The sequence below is a fragment of the Rhamphochromis longiceps genome, linkage group LG7 (assembly GCF_057381845.1).
Source record: "Rhamphochromis longiceps isolate RC_006_pf linkage group LG7, R_longiceps_female_GT1.1, whole genome shotgun sequence".
Taxonomy (NCBI): Eukaryota; Metazoa; Chordata; class Actinopteri; order Cichliformes; family Cichlidae; genus Rhamphochromis; species Rhamphochromis longiceps.
The window spans coordinates 16,438,388-16,444,373 of NC_140563.1; positions in this window are offsets into that span (position 1 = coordinate 16,438,388).

Genomic DNA, 5,986 nt, shown 5'->3' on the forward strand with positions numbered 1-5,986 from the left:
GTGGGTCCTTTCTTCTGTGTGTTCTTAGAGTCAGTATTTTTGTGGTTTTGCCTCTGTGCAGATCAAACAATATGTCACTGAAGTTATTTCTTTTGCCTTTAATTTGTATGATTTTGTATTTTTTATTTTTTATACACAGTCCCCCTTTTTCAGAGATTTGAATGTAACTGGACAGTTTACCTAATGGGTAGCTTCATGTCCAGGTGAAGTCTCTTTTCCAAATAAAACCTATCAGAGAAAAATCAATAATCTGGTTCCTGAATGAATCCAGTGTCCAACTCGGCTTACAAAAACGCTTTAAAAACCATAATGACAGAATTATTTTGATGGTTAGGAATAATAGCTTCACAACATCTAACCAAGTCACGAACACAATGTCAATGACGGGATTACAACCAGGCGAAAACTACAAATTATGTTAAGAACAATGAGGCCAGATTAGACTTTGCCAGAAACCACCTAAAAGAGTGCACAGTTCTGAAAATAAAATCTTTGGACAGATGAAACAAAGGTACACGTGTACCAGGATGATGGGAGAAGGAAAAAGTATGGAGAGACACCACACTATCTGTCAAACGTGGTGGAGGCAGTGTTATGGCATGGTTGTGTATGGCTGATGGTGGAACCAGATCATTGGTGTTAACTGATGATGATACTCTCTGATCATATTCAGTCCAATGCTGTTAAACTGATCAGACAGAAGCAACCTCAAGGTAAAGAAATGATATGTTCTTCAATGGCCAGATCAGTCACCTGATTTAAAACCAACAGAGCATGCTTTTGAGTTACTAAACACAAAACTGAATGTAGAAACACCTACACAAGCAGTAACTGAATGTGAAGGCAGTCTAGGCCTATAAGAGCATATCAGCATTTGATGATGTCCCTGTGTTCTCGACTTCAGGCAGTCAGTGACTACAAAGGTTTTTCATGCAAGTACAAAAAAGAATCCTTATAGTTAAAATAATGTCCGGGTGTCCAATGAATTTTGAGTCTGTGAAAACGAGGGACTGTGAATAAAAAAAGGATGTAACCTAAACAGTTACTGTGATACTTGTGTAAAACCCCTCGAATTAAAGCTGAAAATCTGCACTCCAATCACATCTTGATTTCTTGGTTTAAAATCCATTGTGTTGGTGTACAGAAGCAAAACCACAGAAACTGTCTTTGTCCAAAAAAATCATGAACAAAACTGCAGCAAATTTAAATCCATTAATAAGCAGGAATTTGTCATTAAGAAATCATGCAATGTGAGTCCGGTCAGTGCATCATTTACAGTAACTCTCAGTAAGTTGTTTATTGTGGAAGTCAGTGACATTCTTTTCAATTCACTGTTGGTCATTACTGCAGAGTCCATTTATCACCCTGTGATGAGTTTTCCACTTGAAAATGCAGATCATTATTGAACTATTTCGTAGATTAATTGCTTTTATAAACATGCGATATAGCTGACCTGGAATCCTCAAATTTAATATTAATATAAATTACTTAATAACATTCAAAGCACCAACAACATACAACTTTGGGAATGCTTCTTGGCCTAATAATTCTTTCCCTGGAGTGACTACCATGTTTTCTTAATGTCTCCATTTCTCTGACGCATTATATTTCCAGCACTGATTATTTGCAGTGTGTCTTGACTGAAGCACCCAAACATTATTAAGGTTCGTTCAAATCACGACTCCAGAAGTGACAAACAGACCGACACGACCAGCAGGCGTGTTTAGAAAACGGACAGGAGCTCCGCCTGCAGGCCCTAATCCCGCCTCAGCCTGCCTGTGAAGGAAACGCTGGCTTTTTACCCTGATGTGACGTCTGCCCACTCAACCCACAAGACGATTCTCCCTCCTTCCTTCTCTTCCTCTAAACACCCAGTGTGATGCCAATCCCTTTGACTCCGTCTCCACTGGAAAAGCCCAGATAAGCAGTTAGTTAACATTTATGTTTTTCATTCTCTAATATCAGTCTACAAGTTTTAGTCTTGTGTCACACTGTATCTGTAAGTGTTGCCTATTAGGCAGTGTTGGTCAAGTTACTTGAAAAAAGTAATCAGTAACTAATTACTGATTACTTCCCCAAAAAAGTAATCCCGTTACTTTACTGATTACTTATTTTCAAATGTAATTAATTACTTAGTTACTTAGTTACTTTTTAAAAACACGATTTACAACCTAAAGAGGTGATAAAGCGATAGATCTTTCAGCCCAATTCTACTTTTTCTACATAATCCATCATACAAAATGTAATCAAATGGAAAAGTCTCTTTTTTTTTACTTGTTTTATCAGTTTCAATCTTTTAACTTTATGCATCAAGCAAAAATTTTATTATATGCAACATTCTCTGACTTGAATAAATTAGTTTAATATTTAAACCTATTTTCTGCACGTTTTCTGCACGTTCCAGCACATTACACTCACTCTTTCAAATAGCTGCAAGTAAAACACAGCAGAAAATAAATAAAGTCAAAGACTCAGCGGTCCTGTTGCTCTATTTTCACCGGTAAAGCAGGAGTGGCGTAGGCGGAGGTTTACCCTGGTGCAGGTGTGCCGCGGTCAGTTGAAGAATCCGCGAGTTTCTCTGTGAGTTTCCCATTACGTCGTTGCTGCTTGCTTGGAAGTTTAGGGGGTTTTTTCACTGTAAAAAGTTTTCTTCCCATGCACGATGGACGCTAATGTTTTTGTCACTTTTTATGGAATCAAACTCAAAGTAAGGTCAGTACTTCCACGCTTTAAACGCTGCACGCTCATACTCTCTCCCACAATCGATATGTGATTCATAGTTGATCTGCACACAGCTGTTGTCACTAACGGCGCACTCGCTTACGTCACTGTCGTGAGACATTCTCGCAAAAAATCACGGTTTTAGTAACGCAGTAACGCAGCGTTCCTACGGGAAAGTAACGGTAATCTAATTACTAGAGATGGCACGATACCACTTTTTTATGTCCGATACCGATATCATAAATTTGGATATCTGCCGATACCGATATGAATCCGATATAGTGTTTTTTAATCAACAAAACTGTTTTTTAAATATCTTGCTGCATTTTGTATAAGTTCATACTCAAGTTTAAAACAACAACTACACTAAAGCTATTCTGTTATACCTGTATGCAAAAAAAAAAATTTCATAGTTCAGCAATACTGATCAATCTAATAAACTTAAACCTACACCATCCTCCCTATTCTGGTATTTTAAAGAGTACTTAGCATAAATATTAAGCAACCTAACTAATAGGGTTCCAACTCCCAGCAACAACAAAAATAAATAAATAAAAAATAGGGAACCACCCCTCACGCTCCACCTCATGATGCTTAATCGACGTAATCAACCTTAATTTGATGCAGTGTGAAAAAAAATGCACAGAAATCAATTATTTTTCAAGAAATATTAAATAGATTCAACATCTTTCTTCAACAAAATTGCAGACTGCACAGATGGTACCTTCCCAAAGGAAAAAGTACTATAGCTTACTAGGGTATATATATTAGACTTAATAGTCACTATATACAGTAATTGACTTCTATTCATTTTACATCAAATTAAAACTTTGGGTGTCAGATAATTATTTATTAAAAGCTAGACATTTTAAATGAGAATAAGAAAGAAAAGTATGTCTTTGTGCCCCCTTTTCCCTGTTAATGCCCTATCGGCCCCCCTGGCTAAACTTTGCTAGATCCGCCCCTGCACAGTTACCAGCGTCAGCTAGTAGAAAAAGATCCTGGAGTAGAAAGTAATAATAAATACATTCTAACAACAGCTGATCAAGCTTAAACGTGCTGCTGTTGTTCAGCCGCTGGTTTCCTCTTTCTGGTGCAAAGTGGGCCAAAAGCAAACAAGAGAGACGTACTCCCGACAGAAAAGCCGATCAGCTGATCGTTAAGCAGTTTCACCATTGAAGTAGCAGCAGGAGAGTCGCTTGTTAAGCTTAACGCAGGAATGCTTTACAAACATTCAGAGATGGACTTACACACTTGCTTTACTTCTCTCGGGATAACTTTGTCGGACATGAAATGCCGGGTTGCTAGCGAAGCTCCACATGCTATCCAGACCACCGACAGGTCCCCATGCCACAGCCGCTCTATCACGTGATGCATACTGCTCCGACGTGCTAACGTTCTGAGGTGAGTTACGGCGTGTTGCAAGTTTTGTGAGGTGCTTTCGTGATATTTAATGGATCGGATTACATTTTTTATTTTTCTCCGATATCCGATCCAGTAATTTAGGTCAGTATCGGACTGATACCGATATGTAATATCAGATCGGTCCATCTCTACTAATTACCATTTTTGCAATAGTAATCCCTTACTTTACTCGTTACTTGAAAAAAGTAATCATTTACATCTCTGCTATTAGGTCTGTATTTCTTCAAATCTGGACACTTTCCATCGTCTGTGTGTCTGCTTTGGTCCTGAATCAGCCATCTGAGTTTCTCTTTGTGCACAAAATCTTCCCTTTGCATTGGCTACATGCGCTGTTGTCTCAGTGAGGAATGGAGGCATTTCATCAAAAACAAAAACAATGAAGCCCTTCTCTAAATCCCAGCCTGGAATTGTTTTTCCTCAGTATTTAATGTTTTTCAAAGAAAGAAATAGTAGGAACAAAGTCTGACTAGTTCACAAGTAACACTAAGAAAGTTTCTATATTTAAAAAAAAAAAGGAAAAGAAAAAAAAGAATGTTGTGAAAAAATTTCCAAAAAAGATAAAATTTCTTAAATTCTCTATTCATGAAAAATTTCAAGGCTTTATTTATTTGTTGTTTTTAAGTTGTGGCTTACAGCTCAGCAAAATCAGAAATTCAAGAATCTCAAATTATTAGAATATTTAATTTGTAATTAAAATTAATACAGTATAAACACTGTAAACACTTTTTCAGGCTCATAGGGAAGTCTGCTGACTTGACAGCTGACCAGATGATGATCATCGACACCCTCCACAAGGGGAATAAACCACAGAATGGCATTGACGAAAAGGTGGGCTGTGATAAGAGGGCTGCATTGATATAAAAGTTGACTGGAAGGGAAACAGGGACGACCAAAGCCTAAGAGGACTGTCAAATAAAGTTGACTCAAGAACTTGGGAGAGCTTCAAAAGGAGTGGACTGAGCTGAGGCTGGTGTTACAGTATTGAGCCACCATGCACAGCCATCTTCAGGAAGGAGCTGCAGCTCTCGTATTTCTATTATCAAGCCACTCCTGAACCAGAGACGATGTCAGAAACATCTCCAAGGAGAAGAACAGGAGTGCTGCTCTGTGGTCCTCTTTTCAGATAAAAGTCATGACAGTTCCCTTTCTTCCTCATTCTGATCTTCCGTTTGAACTTCAGCAGGTCTGTGACCACGTCTGCATGTGTAATTGCTGTGCAGTGTAATCAAGTGGTTGGTGAGTTTGAATTTTGCACTTCATCCTCAAGTCTGGAGGAAAAATGGAGAGGCGCAGAATCCAGGGTGTTTGAAGTCCAGTGTGAAGTTTCTGCTGTCTGTTGGTGGCAGTTGCTCAGCTGTGTTTAATCACATCCAAAGTCAGTGCAGCCATCTACCAGGAGACTACAAAGTAGTTCATGCTTCCACCTGCTGACAAGCTTTATGGAGATGCTGATTTCTTTTTCCAGCAGGACTTAGCACTAGTCCACAGAGCCAAAAGACGACTCTCAAATCAATTGCTGCCCATGTTATTGCTTCTTGATTTATTAGCAAACTCACTTGAACCCCACAGAGAATCTGTGGAGGGTAAGAAACACCTGACCCAAAAATAAAGATGAGCTGAAGGTCGTTATCAAAGCCTGAGCTACAGTAATACCCCGGCAATGCTGCAGGTATGATCGCCTCCATGGAAAAGGAGCCCCAGGTAAGATTTGGGTGCACACATGAACAAACCTTTCACAAGAAAACACAAGTGTATGTAAAAAAATAATAGAAATACTGTAATAGATTAACAGACTTGATTTTACGAGCTGTGAACTGTGATCAAAAACATTAAATTAAAA